The 25,913-nt window shown below is 45.8% G+C and overlaps 2 pseudogenes; one reads left to right on the forward strand and one right to left on the reverse strand.

Annotated features, from left to right (window-relative positions):
• The window catches only part of LOC119310391, a 29,535-nt pseudogene extending 11,117 nt beyond the window's left edge, over positions 1-18,418 (reverse strand).
• Positions 5,018-6,286, forward strand: LOC119313082 (annotated as a pseudogene).
• Positions 18,419-25,913: the final 7,495 nt, after the last annotated feature.

Raw genomic sequence — 25,913 nt, forward strand, 5'->3', positions numbered from 1 at the left:
ACCACAACGTTATGGTGTGTCCGAACGTCGTAACCGCACTTTATTGGATATGGTGCGATCTATGATGTCTCTTATTGATTTACCATTATCGTTTTGGGGTTATGCATTAGAGACGGCTGCATTCACGTTAAAAGGGCACCATCTAAATCCGTTGAGACGACATCGTATAAACTATGGTTTAGCAGTAAACCTAAGCTGTCGTTTCTTAAAGTTTGGAGTTGAGATGCTTATATGAAAAAGGTTTTCAACCTGATAAGCTCGAACCCAAATCGGAGAAGTGCGTCTTCATAGAATACCCAAAGGAAACTGTTGGGTACTCCTTCTATCACAAATCCAAAGGCAAAACATTCATTGCTAAGAATGGATCCTTTCTAGAGAAGGAGTTTCTCTCGAAAGAAGTGAGTGGGAGGAAAGTAGAACTTGATGAGGTAACTGTACCTTCTCCCTTATTGGAAAGTAGTGCATCACAGAAATCAGTTCCAGTGATTCCTACACCAATTAGTGAGGAAGTTAATGATGATGATCATGAAACTTCAGATCAAGTTGCTACCAAACCTCGTAGGTCTTCCAGAGTAAGATCCGCACCAGAGTGGTACGGTAATCATGTTCTAGAAGTCATGTTACTAGACCATGATGAACCTACGAACTATGAGGAAGCGATGATGAGCCCAGATTCCACGAAATGGCTTGAGGCCATAAAATCTGAGATGAGATCCATCTATGAGAACAAAGTATGGAGTTTGATTGACTTGCTCGATGATCAGCAAGCCATGTTAAATAAATGGATTTTCAAGAGGAAGACGGACATTGATAGTAGTGTTACTATCTACTAAAGCTCGACTTGTTGCAAAAGGTTTTTCGACAAGTTCAAGGTGTTGAATACGATGATATTTTCTCACTCGTATCGATGCTTAAGTCTGTCTGAATCATGTTAGCAATTGCCACATTTTATGAAATCTGGCAAATGGATGTCAAAACTACATTCCTTAATGGTTTTCTTAAAGAAGAGTTGTATATGATGCAACCAGAAGGTTTTGTCAATCCTAAAGGTGCTAACAAAATATGCAAGCTCCAGCAATCTATGGACTAGTGCAAGCATCTCGGAGTTGGAATATACGCTTTGATAAGTTGATCAAAGCATATAGTTTTATACGGACTTGCGGTGAAGCCTGTATTTACAAGAAAGTGAGTGGGAGCACTACAACATTTCTGATAAGTATATGTGAATGACATATTGTTGATTGGAAATGATATCGAAATTCTGGATAGCATGAAAGGATACTTGAATAAGAGTTTTACAAGCAAGACCTCGGTGAAGCTGCTTACACATTGAGCATCAAGATCTATATAGATAGATCAAGACGCTTGATAAGATTTTTCAATGAGTACATACCTTGATAAATTTTTGAAATAGTTCAAAATGGAATAGTCAAAGAAGGAGTTCTTGCCTGTGATGCAAAGGTATGAAGTTGAGTAAGACTCAAGACCCGACCATGGCAGAAAATAGAAAGAGAATGAAAAGTCATTCCCTATGCCTCAGTCATAGGTTCTATAAAGTATGCTATGCTGTGAATCAGACCTATTGTATACCTTGCTCTGAGTTTGACAAAGGAATACAATTTTGATCTAATAGTAGATCACTGGACAGCGGTCAAGAATATCCTTAGTAAGGACTAAGGAGATGTTTCTCGATTATGGAGGTGATAAAAGAGTTTGTTGTAAAAGTTACATCGGTGCAAACTTTTACACTGATCCAGATGACTCTAAGTCTCAATCTGGATACATATTGAAATTGGAAGTAATTAAGCTAGAGTAGCTCAATGCAGAGCATTGAAGACATAGAATATTTGCAAAATACACACGGCTCTGAATGTGACAGACCCGTTGATTAAGCATCTCTCACAAGCAAAACATGATCATACCTTAGTACTTTTTGGGTGTTAATCACATAGCGATGTGAACTAGATTATTGACTCTAGTAAACCCTTTGGGTGTTGATCACATGACGATGTGAACTATGGGTATTAATCACATACAGATGTGAATATTAGTGTTAAATCACATGGCGATGTGAACTAGATTATTGACTCTAGTGCAAGTGGGAGACTGAAGGAAATATGCCCTAGAGGCAATAATAAAGTTATTAATTATTTCCTTATATCATGATAAATGTTTATTATTCATGCTAGAATTGTATTAACCGGAAACATAATACATGTGTGAATACATAGACAAACATAGTGTCACTAGTATGCCTCTACTTGACTAGCTCGTTGAATCAAAGATGGTTAAGTTTCCTAGCCATGGACAAAAGAGTTGTCATTTGATTAACGGGATCACATCATTAGGAGAATGATGTGATTGACATGACCCATTCCGTTAGCCTAGCACTTGATCGTTTAGTATGTTGCTATTGCTTTCTTCATGACTTATACATGTTCCTGTAACTATGAGATTATGCAACTCCCTTTTACCGGAGGAACACTTTGGGTGCTACCAAACGTCACAACGTAACTGGGTGATTATAAAGGAGTACTACAGGTGTCTCCAAAGGTACATGTTGGGTTGGCGTATTTCGAGATTAGGTTTTGTCACTCCGATTGTCGGAGAGGTATCTCTGGGCCCTCTCAGTAATGCACATCACTATAAGCCTTGCAAGCAATGTGACTAATGAGTTAGTTGCGGGATGATGCATTATGTAATGAGTAAAGAGACTTGCCGGTAACGAGATTGAACTAGGTATTGGATACCGACGATCGAATCTCGGGCAAGTAACATACCGATGACAAAGGGAACAACGTATGTTGTTATGCGGTTTGACCGATAAAGATCTTCGTAGAATATGTAGGAGCCAATATGAGCATCCAGGTTCCGCTATTGGTTATTGACCAAGAATAGTTCTAGGTCATGTCTACATAGTTCTCGAACCCGTAGGGTCCGCACGCTTAAGGTTTCGATGACAGTTATATTATGAGTTTATGAGTTTTGATGTACCGAAGGAGTTTGGAGTCCCGGATGAGATCGGGGACATGACGAGGAGTCTCGAAATGGTCGAGACGTAAAGATCGATATATTGGACGACTATATTCGGAGTTCGGAAAGGTTCCGAGTGATTCGGGTATTTTCGGGGGTACCGGGAGTTACGGGAATACGAGGAAGAAGCAATGCGCCTCATGGGCCAAGTGGTGGAAGAGAGGAGGCAGGGCGCGCGGCCCCCCTAGCCCAAACCGAATTGTACTAGGGGGCCGGCCCCCCTTTCCTCCTTTTCCTCCCTCTCCTTCCTTCTCCTTCTCCTTCCCTTCCTTCCCCTCTCCTAGTTGGACTAGGAAAGGAGGGAGTCCTACTCCCGGTGGGAGTAGGACTCCTCCCTGGCGCGCCCTCCCTTGGCCGGCCGCCCCTCCCCCTTGCTCCTTTATATACGGGGGCAGGGGGGCACCCCATGACACACAAGTTGATCTACGGATCGTTCCTTAGCCGTGTGCGGTGCCCCCCTCCATCATATTCCACCTCGGTCATATCGTCGCGGAGTTTAGGCGAAGCCCTGCGCCGGTAGAGCATCATCATCGTCACCACGCCGTCGTGCTGACGGAACTCATCCCCGAAGCTTTGCTGGATCGGAGCCCGGGGATCATCATCGAGCTGAACGTGTGCTGAACTCGGAGGTGCCGTACGTTCGGTACTTGGATCGGTCGGATCGTGAAGACGTACGACTAAATCAACCGCGTTGTCATAACGCTTCCGCTTACGGTCTACGAGGGTACTTGGACAACACTCTCCCCTCTCGTTGCTATGCCATCACCATGATCTTGCGTGTACGTAGGAATTTTTTTTGACATTACTACGTTCCCCAACACATAGCACCGCGGCCCGCGGTCCACCGCCGTCGCTGCGCATCGACTTCTCGTGGTATGCGTCGCGCCGCCTCCCTTGGCACAGGAACGCCACCGTCCGCGCCGGTCTTTGTCATGCTGTTGGGTTCTCCTCGCCTACTTCGAGCACCGCCGCCGCGCTCTTACCTTAGCCACCGCTGCTGCCATCAGACCGCTGTCGCCGTTCTTCTTCGGCCGCCGTCGCTGCTACCCCCATAGCCGACGCCGCCGCCCGTCCACCTCCCTTCATCTTCGTCCAGCACCAGCCCGTCGCCAGCATCGCCGTTATCTACCCCGACCATTTCGTCTACTCCGACCACCGTTGGTGACATTGGCCCCGCGCCGATGGACTCCGCAATCGTCGTCGAGTTCTTCTCTGCCGGCCTCTCCGACTTCTTCGACATGGCGTACAGCTCGTGCAGGTCCCAGTCTCCGCATGCCCGGTGCTGGCAACACTGCCGCGTGCATTCGTCCACGACGTGTCCCCAGGTCTGGCAAGCCTGGTGCGGCGCTTCGTCAACTTCGTCTTCGTCCGTCTACGCATGCCCGGTGCTGGCAACACCGGTGCGTGCCTTCGTCTACGATGTGTCCCCGGGCTTGGCAAACCCGCCGCGACACGTCGTCAACAACATCTCCTTTCCGGCGCACCACTACTTCGGCACCACTGCGCCCATGCTAACTCGGCGCCCTCTTGCGCCCGCGGCTCCACGGCGACTTCCTCGACACCGGCCACCCCGACTCGACATCGAACACGGCATTCTTCGCACGGCTACCTCGACCACGACTCCACCACCCACGCTCTTGACTACATTGACAAACGGCACAAAGGGCTACCGCCTGCTTGAGCAACCTCGTTGGTTTCCACTCCAGCCACGACTCCGCGATGCGTCGACCGTTACGACTGTGGGGGGTGTCCGTCGGCTTGCCTTCGAATTCTTCTCCAGTCTCACCGTCTGCGTCGCTACCGCTGTGACTGCGGGGGGATGCTGAGTAACGTGATTGTATTAAGAAACATAGGTTAGACTAGAAAATATTCTGGCTTGCCTTGTACTCCAAGTAGATCATGTACTCCTATATATATGCCCATGAGGCTCAAGCAATACATAAAACTATTCCACCAAATCCTTCTCTCCCTTCTAACAGGATCGATGGAGATTACAAGCAGCACGATGGTGAAGCCGGCGTACAGCACGCCACACCCGCTCATCAGCGAGAAGGTGCCGCTGACTGTCTTCGACCGCGCCGCCCTGGACATCTTCGTCCCCACCGTGCTCGCCTACCCCGCGCCGGCGCCGTCCAACGAGGCGCTGAGGGAGGGGCTCCTCAAGGCCGTCGCGCCGTACCCTCACCTGGCAGGGCGCCTCGCCCTCTCGACGACCACGGCCAGCGCTTCCTCCACGTCAACAACGAGGGCGTGCTCCTGATCGAGGCCACTGTCCCGGTCGACTTGGCGGACGTGCTCGTCGACGGCCGCATGGCCGCTGGCGTCCAGGACCTCGACCCTACGTTACCAGAGGTATTGCTCGCTTGATTTTGCTTCTATCACGACTCACGTCACATCCATGCACATCGTGCATGCATGTACAAGTGCTTACATTTTGTTTTCATATACAAGAAAACATCGGGGCCGCGCTGCTGCAGATCCAGCTGAACAGGTACATGTGCGGTGGTCTCATGGTCGGCATAAGCTGCCACCACCACACCGCCGACGGCCATTCCATGAGCATGTTCTTCGCCGCGTGGGCAAAGGCGGTGCGCGAGGGTAAGGACTTCACCACACCGACCCCGTTCCTCGACCGTGCGAGAACCGCCGTGCCTCGAATCACGCTGACGCTGGTGTTCGACCACCGGTCACTGGAGTTCACGTGTGGAGATGGAGACGCCTACGCGGTCGGCCCCATGGACAGGATCAAAAACCTCACTCTGCACTTCACGGCCGAGTTCGCCGCCGACCTCAAATCCCGCGTGGGCGCCCATTGCAGCATGTTCCAATGCCTACTCACGCACGTTCCGCGTGGGACCTGAAGCCGGAGGAGCCGAGGAGTTCACCAAGGTGAGGGTGGCCGTGAACTGCAGGGGCAGGGCAGACCCTCCTATGCCGATGGACTTCTTCGGCAACATGGTGCTCTGGGCTTTTCCAAGGCTTCAGGTCCGGGACATCCTGAACTCAAGCTACGGCAGCGTGGTGGGCCGCGGGCGTCATCCGAGACGCCGTGGCACGCATCGACGACGAGTACGTGCACTCCTTCGTGGACTTCGGCGGAGTGGCGGACGCGAACGGGGAGGAGCTTGTCGCGACGGCGGCCGCTGCCGGCATGATGTTCTGCCCGGACGCAGAGGTGGACAGCTGGCTGGGGTTCAGGTTCCATCAGGCCTTGTACAATGGGAGATGCTTACAGTGGTGCTTAGACAAATAAACTGGGTTTTTCTTAAGCACCGGTGCCTATTTCTACAGGAGAGACGCTTAGTTAAGCGTCTATCCTGTACAAATAAGCACCGGTGCTTAAGAAAAGTCTGGTTTATATATTTCTCTAAGCACCTCCCATAAGCACCTCCCATTGTACAAGGCCTCAGCTCGATTTTGGTACCGGCGCACCGTCCGCTTTCGGATTTTTTGTCGAAAGAGACCACCTGTCGAATAGAATTGCCAAAAAAGATCCCCTCTAAATGAAATAGACAAAAAAAACCCCTCGGCCGTGGCGGCAGGCGCGCCAGGCGACACGTGGCACCTGCCGCCACGGTGCCAGGCGGCAGCACCTGCCGCCACGGCCCCAGGCGGCAGCCTGCGGATAACGGGAATCGCCTAGCGCGACGAAACGGCGTGGCGCTGTGGATCGTGGCCGCCTCAGTCGCTGGCGGCAGGACTGTAGCAGCTGGGCCCTGCCGCCTCGCCGGCTGGCGGCAGGCCTGTGCGCTCGCTGCCCACCTGCTGGTTGCGCTGGTTTGTACTAGTAGTTTTTGCGCAATGAACGCCACACAAGTCCTCGCGTGCGTAAACTGACATGTCCTTTGGTACTACGTATCGTTGCACACTTCCATTTGTTAGTTTTTTTTGGCGGGGTTTCTATACTTTTTGCAGGGGATTTGCACTTGCTAGTGCTGCGTCGCGTCTTTTCTTCTCTTTATTGTATCGATGCTCAGCGCACAGGCTTGCCGCCAGGCGGCGAGGCGCAGTTGCTACAGTCCTGCCGCCAGCGCCTTAGGCGGCAGAGGCCCACCACGCCACGCTGTTTCGTCGCGCCAGCTGATTCCTGTTATTTGTAGGCTGCCGCCTGACGCCGTGGCGGCAGGGGCTGCCACCGGGCACCGTGGCGGCAGGTGCCATGTGTCGCCTGGCGCGCCTGCCGTCACGGTCGAGGGGGTCCTTTTTGTCTATTTCATTCGAAGGGGATCTTTTTTGACAATTCCGTTCGGCCGGTGATCTCATTCGACAAAAAATCCTGCTTTCGTGCCGCCGGACTTGCCTTTCGAGGTCCTACTGTGTACTCACGAAAGGAGCATGCTTGGTTCTTCTATCTACATTGTTTCTGTAGCTTATATACTTCATATTTTCACTATCTTAGTGTTGTCTCACTTTCTAGAAAGCCATGGAAACCATGGTGTGCTTCGTTCGCTGCTACCTTATTACTCCCTCCGTCCGGAAATACTTGTCATCAAACTGGATAAAATGGGATGTAGTAGTTAGCCTTCAAAAAGGGACCATGATCTATAATCATTGAAATTAAGCTAATATTTTCTGATGCTCGTTTGTTCTATTTTCAATCCATAATCTGCCTTTCCAACGGGAGAGGGAAGTATAAGTGCGAACATTATTTTCCGCCAAATGGGTAGCAAAGCATGTGCCTTTGAAACATTTCTTTAAAAAAACTAGAGTATGTTAATGCTTATTTTGTTATCGTTTAGATAGATCCCAACACCGGTGTTTACGTATTTTCTTTGTTAGATAAATATATGATTCGTCAAACTTAGTTGATTCTTTAATTTTTGGGGCAAACTATATTTTGCAGTCAATAAATTATTTAATTGTTTTCATAAGCTTTTCAACTTTTGTATGTCCCAAGAATATTGTGGATAATGAGTTTTTAGTTGTCACTTTTTACCTCTTAATGTTTTGTCATGAGTGAGAAGAAGTGACACTTGGTTTCACTATCGTGTTGTTATAGAAGACAATGACCCGTGAGAGAGGGGTTGAGTCATGCTTATTGAATTAGGGAAGTGTGGGTTTTTTTCCCGTAGCAACGCACGGGCATGTTTTCTAGTTAAATAAAAATCAGAAAAATGGAAAACCTGCGCACATAGTCTTTTTATGTCATATACTAACAATTTAAGTTGATAAACAAGGTTTACATACATTTAAACGAAAAGTTCATGTGTATTATGTGATATCTCAAGTATCTCAAACTCTTGTATGAAGTGAAGAGAAGTGTTTTGGGAAATGAACATGAAAATTTCAAAAAACTCACCACAGCTTCATTTTGGAGTGACTAAGAAGGATCAAGGCTTAGTTTTTCATTTTGATGTTTTAGACTTGTTTAAATCTTGGTCAAAGTTAGGTTTGACCAGAATTCAAATGAGCAAAATAAATTTTAAAAAAAATCAAAAAATGGAAAAACCAGCGCACATAGTCTGTATATATAGAATATATGTGTAGGAAATTTATTTGGCTGATTTAGACAAGGTCGGAAAAAAACCTCGCTTAGAAATGAGGTCGTTTACCCTACCTTTGGACCCCTCTTTTTTACCATTTTTTTCATGAAATTTTTAAAAACCTCACCACAGCTTCATTTTGGAGTGACTGAGAAGGATCTAAGCTTAGTTTTTTATTTTGATGTTTTAGATTTGTTTAAATCTTGGTCAAAGTTAGGTTTGACCAGAATTCAAATGAGCAAAACAAAATTTTAAAAAAATCAAAAAAAAAACCAGCGCACATAGTTTGTGTATATAGAATATATGTGTAGGAAAGTTATTTGGCTCATATAGACAAGGTAAAAAATCTTGCTTAGAAATGAGGCTGTTTACCCTACCTTTGGAGCTCTTTTTAGCACATTTTTCATGAATATGAGTTTACCAAAGTTTCGAAAGAATTACAACATTCATATAGCATGTCAAATTTGAAGTTCTAACATAGGTACAACATCATTCAAACATAGTTCTAACATAGATCCAACATCATTCGACAGAAATACAACATTATTCATAATGTTTCATAATTATTCATAAATAGCGTTGGGGCTTCTCTATGTTCCTTGAGCTTCTTGGCATCACTTTGCTCCTCGTGCACCTTGTGCTCATTGCTTCTTCTCTTCTTCTCTTGGTTGTCGGTACCTTGCGCGTCTTCTTCAAACCAACCACAGAGCTGTGCAAAACATAAAGGGTAATGAAATAATGTCAAGTGATAAATGTATAGTAGTATTTGCAAGATTTACATACCTAGCAGAACTCATAATAACAGAAGGTTGGTCACCATTTGTAGCCTCACTTGAAACACCATTTGGAGCCTCACTTGAATCATCATTTGGAGGATATTTTGGATCATCGTCAAAATCATGCGGTTGTTGACCATCATCATTTGGAACCTCATCAAAATCCTCATCTGATGCAACTAGCTATTGATCGTCATTTTCATCATCTGTTGAGGCAATCGGCTGCTGACCAACATTTTCATCGAAACTCTCTCTGAATGTTGGATCTACTGTGTTATCACAATACTTACCAAAATGACCAGACCCACCACACCTTGTGCACTTACGCGTCCTCGCTCTAAGTTCAGCCCCTTCGCTGCGAGGTCTGATTCGTCTCTTCCTTGGTCTACCTGCTGCTCTCTTCAAAACTGGAGCGCAAAGCTTGAATCCAGGGTCCACCATTTCCCATTGTTGTTTTCCCTCCATAGCAGGCAAGGCATACGCATATGTGGCTTTGAACCTTGCAAAAGAGTAATAATCATGCACATACTGATGTATGTTCCCTGCTGGACCTGGGAGAGAAGTGATGAAAAACAAGGCATGAATGCATGGCAACCCAGTTATCTGCCATTGCCTACAACTGCAAGTTCTAGCCTCTAAATCCACTGGATATCTCCATTCCCTCTTCTTTTTATTCAAATATGATATCTCTGATGTGGTACCCGAGCACAGAGTCATGTTCATTTCCAAGCCTGTTGTTTTCTGCTTCAATTCATTCATCACGGCAGTGATGATAATGTGGCCCATGAATTTTGCCTCGGCTATTCCTGCATGATAATGAAATTTCTGCATGTATTCTATCCTTATCCTATCAAGCAAATCCATCACATAATGACCCTTTAGTTTCCGGATTGTTGAGTTGAAAGACTCTGCTAGATTATTGTGCACTAGTCAACTTTGCTCAGTTCACTGAATTGGCTTCTGGCCCATAACTTGGAGTGGTGTATCACCAAGTATTCGTTCACTTTGGGATTCGTGTATAACTGCCTCAAGTGGTAGTTGATGCTGGCCATAAATTGTTGGTATACACCTTTCCTTTGAATTTCTTCATGAAATTTGCAGCAAGATGACGCATGCATTCCCTATGCTCTACTCCAGGGAACACATTGTCCACGACCACTTCTAAACCTTTGCAGGCATCTATATGAATGACCAACCCATTGGGATGTGCAATAGCCCGACGCAGATTATGCAAAAACCAAGTCCAGCTCTCCCCAGACTCTGTCTCCAACACACCATACGCAATTGAAATACAAAACTGCGTGCATCAACTGCACAAGCTGCTACTAACTATCCTTTAAACCTCCATGTGAGAAAAGTGGCATCAATAGTCAAATAAGGCTTGCAGCCTGCCAAGAAATCCCGGCGACAAGCCTCAAAGAAGACAAGAACCCTCCTAAAGCATTCCTTTATCTTTATCACTCCCCTGAATGTGTACTCCACGGTGTAGTGGTCAATATCTACAATACTACCTGGGTTGGTCCTCTCCACTTCACCTTCGAATGAATACAACAATTGAAAACTTTCCTGTCAGTTACCATAAATAGAATCCATAGCATGTTGTTTACCATTGAACAACCTCATGTATGGTAAATCTATCTTGAACTTGTCTTTGATGTTCTTCTGCAATTCCTTTGGACCCACTTGCTGGTTTTCTTTCACCCACTTCTTTACTTCTTCTGCCACCCATCTTGACTTGGCTCTACTGATTGTATCCTTCCTAAGGGTTGATTCCTGGCATGTGTGCTTAAAAGGGTTCACTTTGACCTGAACATTCATGTTATTTCGCATTTTAGATGCGAGCATCCTCCATGGACAACCCTCAGTCGGACAGTGCACTCTGTAACGTACTTGATCGCTTTTGTCAACTTTGAAAGTACGTTCTATCTTGATGCAATATGTCACAAGTGCATTTCTACACTCAGTCATGTATGCAAAATGGTACCTTCTTCCATATGAGGGTTCAAAGGGTCCCATTCAACAGCTACAAGGTCTTCGTACTCACCCACCATGTCATCATCCACACGGACTGCATTGTGAGCCTCATCTTGGTTTTCAACCCGAGGTGCCCGTCATAAATTCTGAATAACATCGAACTATAGCTTCTCTTCATCAACCCCAGAACTGTATTCATCAGGCTCCACTTCAAGGGGGACCCTACTGCCGGTGCCCACGCTTGTCGAGCCACCACGTCGCCATGCACTAACTGAATTGTTCTGGCTAGAGATGCCATTACGACGACTTGGTTCTCCCTGAGATGTTGCACCCGCCATCCTAGGTCCAAATGCCTGCTCAAGCACATCAATTTGCAGCCTCACATGAAAATTCTCTTTCTCTTTATGCCTAGCAAACATGGTAGCCAGCTCTTCATCATTACTAATTGTCACCCATTTCTTTTCCCCATCATAGTATTTGTATACCTATTCATCAAGCAAACCCAAGGATATTGGCTACAAATTACCTTCCCAAATTGTCTAAAACTCCAATTACTAGCCATTGGCAACCGATATTCGAAACCTCTTTGAAATTTCTTCTTATTCTTTGCATTGAACATGTACCGGTCCCTTCTAATGTGCACCAAGAAAGCAAACCACAACTCCATCCTAACCGACGAAAAACAGAGGGGTACCCAAAACAGAGACACAATCACCTACATCCTAACCGACGAAAAACAGAGGGGTACCTACTCAAATCTACTGCACAAATGCACAACTAAACTCAATCTAAACAGGAGGCGTGACTTACCCCTTGGGAACCCAGTCGTGGACGCGGCGGATCTCCGTCCTGATCCCTGCCTCGCCAAATACTGCGGGGTCGCTGCTGCTCGCCATTTCGCCCTGGGGTTCTTCCTCCTTGTTCAAACAGGTCCACCAGCCCCCCACCTTTGAGCGCTCCGGCCGGGAACACGGAAGGAGGCCGCGCCACGGGTTAAGCAGGTGGCTGGCGCCCCACCCGTGGCATCGCAGGAAGGTGGCGAGCGGAGCAGGTAGCGGTGGAGCGTCAGCGCAGGAAGGTAGCGGCGGAGCAGGCTGTGCAGCTGGTGGCAGGGCACGTGTTGGCTGCGGCGCAGGTGGGGGCGGCGGCGCAGGACGGCCGACCGGCTGATGGGCAGAGCGGGCATCGATTTGGCGGGCTAGAACCCTACGAATGATTTGGGAATTTTGTTGCACGGGCCCACATGTCAGCTCTGGACCCACGTCCACACGGTCCCACGTGTAAGCTCTGGACCCGCAACCACTAACGCCGGCAGACGGAATGGACTAAAATCTAGCCGTTTGGCCTCGTCAAAGTAGCTGCGCATGGACTACTGGCAAAACGAAGCACAATTCATATCTGAGGGCAAAACTGAGCACAAGAACACCACTGAGGGCAAAAGGATAATTGACTCATTTAAAAATTATCGGCTTTTATGAAACAAAGAAAAAAATCTCCATTGCAGATTGCCTTTTCATGTAGTCCTGACTCTGTTTATAGTATACTCTACACCGATCGGAGCACCTGGCAGTTCCCTATGCGAACGTGTCCAAGAGATATTTAGGAAACATGGATCGTCTTGTCGGACTTCCGTCACATTGATTGGGCTAATTTCCTTTTTGTTGAAGACTAGCCAACTAAAGATTCCTTTCTATGTCTTGTCTGGGTTGTGTACATTCTAGCGATAATGGGATATGCTTTCTCATGAAGCTCCTAAACACGCGCATACACTCACCCCTATGAACGCACACACGTACACCTTATCCCTATGAGCACCTCCGAAAGACTGAGCCGGCATATCATCTTGAGATTTATGAAGTCACCGTAGGCGCCTCGTCGTTGACGGGAACGTCTCCTCACACTGAATGCGCATCATCGAAAATTCTGAAATAAATCCAGAAATAAATGCGAGCACCAGGATTTGAACCCTGGTGGGCTGGGAATACCACAGTCCCTCTAACCATCGAACCACAGGTTGGTTCGCCTAAACTCATCGCACTTGTGCACTTAATCTTGGGTCATTGTTGTTTAAGGAAATGAAACGATGTACTTTCTTATTAATGGTGCTCTCAGCTAACCTATCTTGTGTCATACTATGAAACTGGTGTCCACGGCAGCTTCCAAGCCAGAACAAACTAGCAAATTTCATACTAGGACTTCTTTTTCCTTCTTTCCATGTGGCATGCCCGGCTTAAGGTCAAAACTTTAATTAGCTGACTACTACTTCCTCCAACAGAAAAAGTTTGTCTCTCAAATGAATGTATCTAGCACCAAGTTAGTGCTACATACATCCATTTGGAAGACAAGCTTAGGATGAGTTTTTTCGGACGGAGGGACTATAATATGGCCTTGTTTGGTTCGGCTGTTGATTTCTAAAAGCAGCTGTGAAAAATCTGTTGTGGAAAAACAGCTTTGGAAAATCTGATGTGAAAAAGATATAGGTCATTTGGCAAACCAGCTGATACAGCTTTTTTAGATTTTGGCCCGCAGCGGAATCAGATTTTCGAAAGCATGTCCTGGGCTGCTTCTGCTTTTTGTTCAGATTTTGGCAGCGGATTTCTGGAATCTGATTCTGTTGGGTTTGCCCTTTGGTTCAGATTCTGCTGTGTGGCAGCGGAATCCATCGATAAAAGCTGAACCAAACAGGGCCTATAGCTATCGGCTGGCTAGTGTTTCCAAAACTAGTTCTACTTATCAATCTCCACTGCAGATAAACAAAATGTTTGGTCATTGGTCTGTTGCTCTTACAAACAACGGGGATATAAATCTCTATGAAATCGCAAAACCATAGGTCACTGAAGACTTTTACACGCAAGAGCTAATTTTTCAAAAAAAAATTGAAGGAGGGAATAATACATAGATTAGTATGAAGGAAATTATTATTCATGTTAGTAAATTAGGCTTCATTGTATGTTTAAGTTATTTAGAATATTTCTAAAATGAAATAAATTACATAGGAGACATTCACCGCCTGTTATGGCGCTGCTAGAAGAAGGGCGTTAGAGGGCTGGTCGGGGGCCTTTCTACCCACGATCGGGCAAGAGGGAAGGGATTTCCTTCTTAATTCTTGCTTGATTAGATTGATACATCTCCTGTCTTTATATAGAGAGGTTTACTTGACTCCCAAGCAAAGCTTACGTGACCCCTAAGCAAGCGACCCTTATCTCTAATTAACCCTAAGACTAACGGGGCCCATTAGGCCCATTATGTACTCTAACACTACACCCCACCTTGACATGCAGCTTGTCCGCGAGCTGCAGCCTAACCAACTTATAACCATGACTCGATGCAACACAAACCTAACACCTAAAAACAAGCCTTTTACATCTCGGCCTGTGTTATTACTCTCAACCTGAAATAGAATGTGATGCTTTATTTTGGACGTGCATGTGTATAACCATCTGTGTACAGCCACCTGGATCCCATGGACACCACCTGGACAAAAGGAGTGCATGCGTATGGCTGTTGGTCTACACTGCACAGGGAAGCGTGGAGGGCTTGCGATGGAGAATGTCGAGGAGGGGTGCGCCCCCCAACCGCCGATGTCGCAGACTTTGAGGTCGCTGCCCATGGGGAAAACAGCAATGCCTCCCGCCCGTGGGGGAAACCGCATGCCCAAAATCCCCGACGCAGCGGACGAGACCGAGGTCCTTTGCATAGCGAAGGGCAACTTGGAGGAGCAGCAGCTGCAGACCACACATCTCCTGCACACGTCGACGCACTAGGAGGCCGCGCGCAGCAGCCTGCAGCCTCACCGCCGCCGACACGTGGCGCGTAGCAATCCAAGACGGAAGAGGTGACGGCGGCGGCGGGGACTTGATCTGCTGGATGTGGACGCCCTAGGATGGCGGCGGCGCTGATGGGAACAAGGTCGTCGCAGTCCTGTCGTAGGGCATCCGATACTGGGCGGCGGAGCTGACCGACGGTGGCTGTTGCAGCTGCAGCGGCTGCTGCGGTGTCGCACCGGGCGCGGCGGAGGACGCCAGGAGCAGCGGCTGCCACTGCAGCCAGGGATGGGCGATGGTGGCGATGGATGGCAGCTGCAGCGGCCCGGCGAGCGTGGCGAAGGCTGCCTGGTGCGGCAGCGGCACCCCGGTGATGGGCGGCGCAGCCGGGGGCGGCCCGTAGGACCCGCCCAAGAATAGGTGGATCTCCTGGACCGCCTGGGTTAGGTCCCGCAGCACGCCGAACACCACCTCCGGGGTGAGGACGGCGGGGGCGGGCGCGACGGAGGATCCCAGCACGGGCAGGAGCAGGGTGACGGTCGTGGTGGTCGCCGGAGGCGACGAGGTGACCGGCAGCGGAAGAGACGGACTTGGCGGCGGTGAAGACATGATCGAACCGAAGCTAGCTGATACCAAATTGTTATGGCGCTGCTAGAAGGAGGGCGTTAGAGGGCCGGCCGGGGGCCTTTCTACCCACGGCCGGGCAAGAGGGAAGGGATTTCCTTCTTAATTCTTGCTTGATTAGATTGATACATCTCCTATAGAGAGATTTACTTGACTCCCAAGCAAGGCTTACGTGACCCCTAAGCAAGCGACTCTTATCTCTAATTAACCCTAAGACTAACGGGGTCCATTAGACCCATTACGTACTCTAACCAGACATTCACCACCAAAATTCGCAGACATTCACCGCCAAAATTCAGTTTGTTAGCCCATTGACGGTTCGTTGACAACCAGACCTCTGTACTATTTCAAATTTGCAGGTTGACAGTTGCAAAAGCCGGTACAAGTAACAACTAAGAGTCGATCTAGGCACACACATCAACACTGACCGATCAGACCACCTTCGGCACGAGCAAGTTGATGTCATCCCTGCATGATGCAGGCGCAAAGAAAGTTTGGACTGACGGTATGTGTGGCAGCCTCTCCATTGAAAACACTGATCTTGCAAAGTCGTTGTGTGCAATAGGAGGTGATCTAGTTGGCACCTCGTAAAGCAAAGGTTGGATGTGTTCCCTCATACCTCCTAATCCAATTCTGCTCATCGGCATGTTGCCATGTGACCTCTAGTTTTTCTAATACTAGACTAGAGGACGAACCATTCTCGCTCTTAGAGGGGATTTGAGTGGGGATGAGGAGTCCGACCACTCGACTATGTATCATATATATTCTCCATGGACCTATGCAGTTTAAATGTACGGTTGCCAGGGCATGCACATGCTTCATCAATCTCTTCTTTAGCTATTCCAGTGTATGGTTGGTTGGTCATCATTAATCTGTGACAGATGTTTGGTTGAAGCTGCTCTCATTTTCCATTTTGATGTTTGTTAGTCCGAATGGTGATGGGATTTCCAGCCGAATCAGAAAAACACGGGAAATAAGTTAGAAGAAAAAAATACAGATTGAATGCAGCAAGAAACCTATTCGCAGCACATAAGAGGAGTCATTAAACACGGTCTCGAAACCACCACATAGTCAGATTCTTCCAAACATGCATCATGGTTCCGAAATATCAAAACTGCATCCACCATCCACTTCCTAATGTAAAGCAGGCTTAACGAGTAAACCATCTTCCGAATATAAGGGATGATCGATGATCAACCTAATTCATCCTCCTAACGAGCTGGTTGATGTAGTTGTCGTGGTTTCCAGCGTCACCACCCTCGACGTAGTGGTTCCTCTTCTTCTTGAGGCCTCCCAGCGGCGCCTTCAGCTTGATTGGCCAGAGGAAGTTGTTGGCCTCCTGGAAGTGAGGGCACACGATCAAGATCTCATGGACAAGGTCCCCAATGCAGATGATGTTGTGCTTTCTAAGACCCTGACAATTAGACAAACAAAATGGTTGGAGTTACAATAATGCAATCCACTGCTCACCTCCTTGATGACCTTGTTATTGGTCAAAGGAATCCTTTACTTGTTGAGCCTTGCATAACCTATCTTCTAGATCAAGCAGCGACGAGCGTGTTTTTACAACTTTGTGTTGCTTTTGATCCCATGTGTAGGGTGTTCATTGGACCGGCTGAGCAATCAACGAATACACTGATGCACGAGCTATCCCAAATGCACTAGATACGAGGCCCTAGATCAACTAACGCTCTTTAGTTTTGGCACCTACAAAGATAATGCTTCTATTTGTTTAGCTACAAGCAAAACATCACAAACTCTTGAAGTACCAACACCCCCCCCCCCCACACACACAAATATCCTTGACTAGTTCACGTCAGGATGTACAAACATTCATGGCATATAACTTGTTGTAAAGATTAGCTTAACAAATGCAAGGGTTGATTCAGAAAGAGTATTAGTTTCAGACTACAGTACCCACAAAGTGTTAAACTTTCAGCCTCCAAAAATGGATAAAAAACATATCTAATCAAAGTTGGATAATGATAACAACAATTCAATCATTAAATATTTAAGGCATGTATCATGTACCAACACAATAAAAAATGTACACTTGTAACATACCCATATGCAACATATGGCTCCACCCTGCGGAGCATGATGATTGTGGCTTTGTTAGCCTTCAAGAACACTGTGAACTGAGCGTAGATCTGATGGTTAGATTTCTTTCGTTCGGTGGAACCAGCCACCAGGGTTCAAGTCTTAGACTTGACATTGGTGCTCGTCTTTCCTTGGATTTATTCCAGGCTTTCCAATGATGTTCGTTCAGTGGGAGTAGACATTCTCGATGACTATGAGGCTCTTGTGGTGACTTCACTACTAGGGAAAAGCCTATAGGTCGACAAGTAATGGTAACGGGGGCAAAACACTAGCGCTGCAGGTGTCAACTAGTAGTAGTGCTTGCGCACCAATCTGGCACTGCTAGTAAGTTGGCTCCGGAATGCCCCCATGAGTTGGCAACAGTAGCAGCGTGGGTCTTCGGCACGCGCTAGTGCTAAGCCTGTTAGCAGTAGCGCTGGTTTGTAACAACCACTGCTATTGTTGCCAGCCCAGGCCCAGCAGTAGCGTGGGTCCCCGGCCCCTCTTAGCAGCAGTGCGTGCCCAAAGCCCGTGCTACAGGTAGTAGGCTTGGCCGTAGCTAGCGCTGACCTTGGGCCCGCGCTACTGCTAAACCAAGCCTATTGTCTTCCTCCACGGACCCTTCCACTACCTCGCCCTCACTCTCCCTTCACACTCTCTTGCTCGCTTTCTCTCCTGCCACCATCGTCGCCCGCAGCCGCCGCCGAGGTATCTCCCTCCCTCCTCTCGTCGCCCTCCTCCCTCTCTCCTTCCTCCCTCCCTCCATCCCGGCCTCCTCCCTCCCTCCTGCCTCCCTCCATCCCGGCCTACTCCCTCCCTCCTCCCTTCCTCCCTCCTGCCTCCCTCCATCCCGGCCTACTCCCTCTGTTCTTGTAGAATGTAGGTTTTTTAATGCTTTTTGAAAACAATGGAGTGTAGATTATTTGAATGGAATAGAATATTTTCAGTAAATGTAGGTCTTTTGAAAAGAGTGGAAAATTTTCAATAAATATAGGTCTTTTGAATAGAATAGAAAATTAGGAAATGTAGGTGTTTTGAATAGAATAGAATAGTAAGTGTTGAATAGAGTATGAAAGGACATGTGGTGCCCCCATGTTTGGTTTTGGTAATTGATGACAATCTCTATGGACTAATGTTGTCTTGAGTTGTATTTGAAGGATTTGTCCATAAGTTTTTCTTGAAGTCCATGTGTTGGTTTCAAGGAGTTTTTGAGTTGACCAAGGTGCTATTAAGGAATTATCCAAAGATTGGTCATGCGAGTGTTGAGCTTATTGCAAGCATGTCTTGAAGAATAAGGTTGTGTGATCATTCATGTTTACCTTCAAGACATCATCCAAATGAAGAGAGTTGCAAAGATTCAAGGTTGATCAAGACTAAGTCAAGAGTGAATCAAGTTGATCAACTCACAAAGCGTAGAAGATGTACCGAGAGGGATCAAGTGATCCCATGGTATGGTAAGCATTGTCCATTACACTTCATGTACTAACCCATGGTCTATGTGAGAGTAGTATGTGGGGTTAGGTGCGTATCCATGGGCTTGCGTCAAGAGGAAGATATCATACAACCCATGGAAAGGATGACATCAAGTGGTGATCGTCATCAAGATTGCCGTGTGCAAGTTCAAGTGGAGCATCACAAAGAGATCAAGTGCTTGAATCTTGCCATCCATTGTGGTGTCAATGGACTTGTGAATATGTGCCAAAGAGTGGCTCACCCATAGTGAACTATGGGGGAGCAATCATCTAGTCTTCATCGAGCCAACGCAATCAAGAAAGGTGGTCCAACTTGAGGGAGTCAAGATCGTCTTCATCTAGCTCAAGTGGACCATGTGCAAGGCAAAGGTTTTCCCTTGATAGGTTTTCTATTTTAACGGTCTTGTGGTGGTATTTGGGAGACCGAGTTATAGGATCGTTTTCCGTACTATCAAGGGGGCTCTCAAGTTGGTAGCTTGATCGTATCTTTGGTAGAGAGCTCAAACTATTGCATCCTTGCATCATGTTTCTTGGTTCTTGTTTGGTTATCTTTTTGAGTCTTAGAGCTTATGGTCATCTTGATGAAAAGCTTGAGTTCATCGAAAACGGAGTTCGCGTGCGTCTTCTATGATGTTTTCAGTGTTGGAGGTTTTACCGGTCTTATCCGATGAAGGGTTCTCACCATTTTCTTATGGGACTTTTCTCATTTGCTTATTCCTGATATTTCTATCAATATTGTGTTAGCCCATGTCGTTAGCTTTCCAACAAACTTGGTTTCGTTGAATTCGAAGTCCGTTTGCAAAAGTTGTGGCTGTTTTGGTAAAGGCTGCAGCGGTACTACTGCAACTAGAGCGGATGTAATTTTTTACTACTGCTCCAGAGCGGTACTACCTCTGCTCCTGAGCGGTAGTACCGCTCCAGAGCAGTACTACCGTGGCTCCTAAGCGGTAGTACCGCCCCGGACCAAAATCTCGTGTTTTCTCTCTCGTTTGGGCTGTTTTGGCCGTGCTAAGCGGTAGCACCGCTCCTCCAAGCGGTAGTACCGCTTGTGCACGACCTGAGCACATAACGGTTGGATTCGGGAGGTCCTATAAAAGGGGGTCTTCTTCCCCAATGAACCTAATCCTTTGAGCTCGTGTTCTTCCCCCATTGTTGACCTTCTTCGAGCTTGCTAACTCTCAATCCCTCCATGGATTCTTGCTAGTTTTTGAGGGAAAAGAGAGAGGAGATCTAGATCCACATTTCCACCAATCACTTTCTCCTCTATGTGAGGGGAACCCCTTGGATCTAGTTCTTGGAGTTCTTGGTGTTCTCCTTCTTGTTCTTCCTCTCATTTTCCTCCCTAGCATTAGTTGCTTCGGTGGGATTTGAGAGAGAAGGACTTGGGCACTCCGTGTGCCCTTGCCATTGCATTTCGTGCATCGGTTTGAGTTCTCCATGGTGATACGTGGAAGTTACAAGTTGAGAAGCTTATTACTCTTGGGTGCTTGGTACCCTTGAGCTTGTTCCTCTTGGGTGCTTGGGCGCCCTAGACAGTTGGTGGTGTTCGGAGCTCAATCATTGTGGTGTAAAGCTCCGGGAAAGCGTCGGGGTCTCCAATTAGGTTGTGGAGATCGCCCCGAGCAATTTGACGGGTACCGGTGACCACCCCCAAGGGTTGCCAAAGTGTACGGGTTCGGTGACCGCCCCCAAGGGTTGCCATTTGTACGGGTTCGGTGACCGCCCTCAAGGGTCCCTTAGTGGAATCACGGCATCTTGCATTGTGCGAGGGCGTGAGGAGATTACGGTGGCCCTAGTGGCTTCTTGGGGAGAATTGTGCCTCCACACCGCTCCAAATGGAGATTAGCATCCGCAAGGGTGTGAACTTCGGGATACATCGTCGTCTCCGCATGCCTCGGTTATCTCTTACCCGAGCCCCTTTACTTATGCACTTTACTTTGTGATAGCCATATTGTTCTTTGTCATATATCTTGCTATCACATAGTTGCTTATCTTGCTTAGCATAAGTTGTTGGTGCACATAGGTGAGCCCAGTTGTTGTAGGTTTTGTGTTTGACAAATTAACCGTTAGGTTTATTCCGCATTTGTTCAAGCCTAAACTGTAATTATTTTAAAGCGCCTATTCACCCCCCCTCTAGGCGACATCCTCGATCTTTCAATTGGTATCAGAGCCTCGTCTCTCTTTGTTGGGCTAAACCGCCTAGAGAGTAAAGATGTCGACTAGAGGATTAGGATTCTCTGACACTCTTAGTTTCGATGGCACAAATTTTGATGTTTGGGTAATTCGCATGCTTAATCTCTTTAGGGTCATGGACCCAAATTTAGAGCGAATTGTAGATATGGGTTTTTCTCCTCCAAAGGATCCCCAAAGATTATCTTTAGAGGATGAGAAAAACTCTTATCTCAATGCTCAAGCCTCTAATGTGCTTTTCGATGCTTTGAGCAATGTAGTTATATTTCAACTCCTGTCGTTCCGGGATGCTCATGAGTTATGGACAAAGCTTCAAGATAAATATGGTGTGTCCAAGATTTGTGGGGATGGTTGTTCTCCCTCCACCTCCGGTCATATAGTCTTCTCAACTTCTTCTACTTCATCTACATGTGGTTTGCCACAAGGTAATGATATGGTGAGTAGTGTTGGTCATTGCAATGATGATAGTATGCTTATTGTGGATGATCCTTCATCACTATATTATTGCAATGCTCCTTCTTTGGGCTTTAACACTTCGAGCACTCCAAATGTTTCACATGTTTGTGTTGATAGTCCTTGCATATCATGTAGAAATTGCTTGACTAAATATCATGATGATATGCTTGCTATGTTTTGTTGCCATGATAAAAATGCATCTATTTCCTCGAATTGTTGTGCTAACAATGTAGAGGAAACCGAACACTCCATGGAACAAGATGTGGTGTTTAATGGTGCCTCAAGGGATCCTACATCATCATCTATTGCGTTTTGCCTTATGGCTAAGGCGTCAAAGGTATATCCTACTTTGTACCCCAATATGTCTCTTGATGATGATGTTGATGCTAATGATGATGAGGATAATGATGAAGAGAATGATAATGTTGCCTCCTTAAAAATTAAGGGGGAAATGGTTTTTAAAGCTCTTCATAAAAATAAAATTGCTCGTTCCAACTTCATGGAAATTATGTCCATTGCTATTGAGAGCAAGAAATATATTGATGAGTTGGAATCTCGTCTTGAGGAGCATGAGGTCACCATTGATAAAATGGAAGGTCATGGGCGTGATTATGCTAATGAGATTGCGGAGCTTTCTCAAGCTCTTGAACTTGAACAAACCACCAAGGAATCTCTTGAGGAGACTTTTGCTCTAGAATTGTCTAGAGTGAAGGAATCTACTGATAGAGCTCTTGAGGTGGCCAATGTTTTTGAAACTGAAAATGCTAAGCTTGAAGTTGCTCATGCTAGACTCCTTGAGGATTTTGAGCACCTCTAAAATGGCTCAAGGGTCATCAAGGGTGAGCTCATCAAACTCACCGAGTCTCATGCTCAACTTGAAGATTCTTATTTAAAAGAGCTTGCCAAGTTGCCTTCTCCTCTTGTTGTTAATGATGATGCTTGTGCTACTAATTCTATTACTTGTGAAGCATCCATTTTGAAGGAGAATGTTGAGCTACGGGCTCAACTTGAGTTGCTATCTAGCAATTATGGGAAATTGGAAGAAATCCATGAAAAGCTCTCAAGCTCTCTTGACGATCTTCTAGTATCCCATAATGTGCTAAAGATAGCTCATGAGGCCATGATTGCTAAGGTAACATCTAGTGAGCCTCATGTTGATACTAGCACCACTTCTAGTCAAAATACTATATTGCCATGTGCTAGTCCTTGTAATTCATCTACTCACAATGTTGGTACATCTTGTGATGAATTGCTTTCCTTGCCTTGTTTCTCTAACGATGAAGCTTATACTTCCTCTAGTACTTTGTTGAGACTAACCATGTAGAGGAAATCAAAGAGCTCAAGGCCCAAGTCACTTCTTTGAAGAAAGACTTGGAAAAGAGTCATGAAGGGAAATCCACACTCAACAATATCTTGAGTGTGCAAAAATCCCCCAATGACAAAGGTGGACTTGGATTCAACTCCAATAAGAAGAAGAAGAAGTCCAAGAGCAACAAGAAGAAGGGCCAAAAACAAGTCAAGAATTCGGCCAAGATTATTTGCTTCAAGTGCAAAATTAAAGGGCATCATGTTAGATATTTCCCATTGAAGTAGAATGCCATTGGTAACAAGCAACAAGGGAAGAGGCCACAAGTTCAATCTCATGCTCAACCTCAAGTTGAAGAAAGGCCACTTCCCAAGAAGACTCAAGTTAATGCCTCTCTTGTTGAGAAATCAAGTGAGAAGAAAATGAAGAGTAGACGTTGCTACTTATGTCGTGAGAAAGGTCACCTCGCTTCTTCATGCACTAGTGGTAACTTATCCAACCCAATTATTATTGATGATATCGATGCTCTTGGGAAGGATAAGGTTGGCAATGTGTTTGCCAAGTTTGTTGGTACTCAAAGTGGTGTCAAGAAAAGAACCATTTGGGTTGCCAAGCCTATTGTGACTAACCTCTTAGGACCCAACTTGGTTGGGGACCAACAAGCTCAAACTTGATCAATAGGGGTTGTTGGAGGGCATTGGAGACTTGGCTACATTATGAAGAATTAAGGGGACTTCATCACTCTTATTGTCTCAAGCCAAGTCAATTGAATCATCAAGTTTATATCTTATATCCAATGTGCCTCCTTGCGGTAACTTGTACTTAAAATTGCTTACATTGAAAGTTACTTGCCCCCTTGCATGTTTTGGTTTTGTTCCTTGCATGTGTTTGTATATGTTGTGATTCCAACTTGCTTATCTTGAGCAATCAAGTATGTGTGTGTTGGTTTGCACACCATGTATGTGTGTGTCGTGTGTTGAGCCTTTATGCTTCTTGTTTGTATCCTAGTTGGCTCGTGTGAGAGATTAATGGAACATCCCATTTTGGGGGAGTGATGTGCTTTGTGCACCTCACAATCCTATAAATGTGTGTACATGAGGAATACCATCTAGTATTGATATTACAAGATTATCTAGTCGCTAGGTGGTATATCTCTCATGAGAAATTCAAATTCTAAATAGTCCATTAATTATCTCTTGTTTGTTCCTCTTATTTCCTCTTGTTAAGTTCTTATTGGTATCACATTATGGGGGAGTAATATGCTAAGTGCATGTTACAAGCCTAGAAAATGTGTACGTTTGAGATATTGTCACCTAGAATTGATATTGTAGATTATCTTGTTCCTAGGTGGCATGCTAGCTCTACAAGTTGCAATTTGCTTGTGTTTGTTGTGAAGATGATGTTGGATGTCCTTGTTATCTACCACCGGGAATTATTTCCAAATACTTCTTGTCTTCTGACAATTGGTAGTCACTTATGGGTGGTAGAATTTGTTGATCATCTTTACTTTGGCTTTTGTTTTTATTTGCCATTTCTCTTGCCAAGGTTTGTGTCAACTCCCGGTGTCTTCCCTACCACTTGTGGATCTTGTTTATTTCTTGTTCTTGTCTAGTGTTTTCTAGATATAGTGAAAGTAGTGATCCCACCTTGTGCATTTTGTATTCAAATGCAAATCCTATATAATACACAACTCGTGGGGGAGCTATCCTATTTTCTTTAGAACACTCTTCTTGTGATCCTTATCAAGTGTGTTTTGGTGGAAGGCAAGCCATTTCTTTTTGGTACTTTGTGCCATCATGAAACTTTGTTGAGAGCTTGGTTTGTTTGGAACCATCCTCTCTTTGGGAGTTTGACATCTTTAGTTTAGTGTGTATCAATGGATATCTCATTCCTTGATGTATCTTTAATGATATCTTCCAAGTGATGATTTCTCCATTTGGTATCCTTTTCACTTGGCATTTCTTTCTCTTTAGGTTTCAGGTTTTGAAAGTCTTGAGCATGCATGTTTACTTCATGTATTTTATTTGGCATGCTTTCTTTCTTTGACTCAATATATAGGGGGATCTTCACCAAGTCTCAAATCGGATGAGATGTGTATGAAATTCATTTTCATATCTATATGCACATATTTATGTGGAGTTTGTCCTATGTATTGGTTTTTCTAACTATTTGGTCCCAATGAGTTTGGGTACCGTTTAGTTTGTGTTGTTCTTCTAGGAACATTTGGAGATGCATTGGATGCTCGGCTTACTCACAAGGAAGGTGTTGTGACCATGTGCATATTGGAGTCAAGCTAGGATGATCAATGAACTACTATCTACCTTCAATTGGTATCTACTACATCCTTCCAATGATATCTTGGTAACAAGTATCTATTCATGCTTTCTCCTCTTGCATTCAACCTTGTGTAGGTTGCATCTTGGCATGATATTCATTTCATATCTTGTGATACTTGTTTCCTTTCTCAAAGCATCCCAACGATGATCTCTTGTTGCTAGTTGTGATGCCTTTGATGGATGTGTGTTTGGACTTCATTTATATACAATAAGACCATATCTAGCCAAGTGCTATGCTTTCAAGCAAATATCTTATTGGTATATTTATGACTTCCTTGTGGATATCTTGTTCCTTCGTGTTGTAACTATTTCGGGTGTACATCCTTCTTTGTAGATATATCGTCTACATAGAACCTTATACACTTGAGAGAAATTACATCTCTAGTTGATATCTTTTCATTCACGTCCACCTTGTCTTTC

Source organism: Triticum dicoccoides, chromosome 5B (genome assembly GCF_002162155.2).
Source record: "Triticum dicoccoides isolate Atlit2015 ecotype Zavitan chromosome 5B, WEW_v2.0, whole genome shotgun sequence".
Classification (NCBI taxonomy): domain Eukaryota; kingdom Viridiplantae; phylum Streptophyta; class Magnoliopsida; order Poales; family Poaceae; genus Triticum; species Triticum dicoccoides.